The 208-nt window shown below is 52.4% G+C and overlaps 1 non-coding gene across 1 annotated transcript; it reads left to right on the top strand.

Moving 5' to 3' along the window:
* The first annotated feature begins 23 nt into the window (after positions 1 to 23).
* LOC118345121 lies at positions 24 to 179 on the top strand. Its single transcript, XR_004798771.1, has one exon. It is a non-coding gene; the product is annotated as a 5.8S ribosomal RNA (ribosomal RNA).
* Positions 180 to 208: the final 29 nt, after the last annotated feature.

The raw sequence follows: 208 nt of genomic DNA, 5'->3' as shown, positions 1-208 counted from the left end.
ACATCTTTACCATGATACATAACGACTCTCGGCAACGGATATCTCGGCTCTCGCATCGATGAAGAACGTAGCGAAATGCGATACTTGGTGTGAATTGCAGAATACCGCGAATCATCGAGTCTTTGAACGCAAGTTGCGCCCGAAGCCATTCGGCCGAGGGCACGTCTGCCTGGGTGTCACGCATCGTTGCCCCAACCCCAAACACTTC

This window comes from Juglans regia, unplaced genomic scaffold (genome assembly GCF_001411555.2).
Source record: "Juglans regia cultivar Chandler unplaced genomic scaffold, Walnut 2.0 Scaffold_14733, whole genome shotgun sequence".
Lineage (NCBI taxonomy): Eukaryota > Viridiplantae > Streptophyta > Magnoliopsida > Fagales > Juglandaceae > Juglans > Juglans regia.
This window is presented reverse-complemented; position numbering and strand designations above follow the sequence as displayed.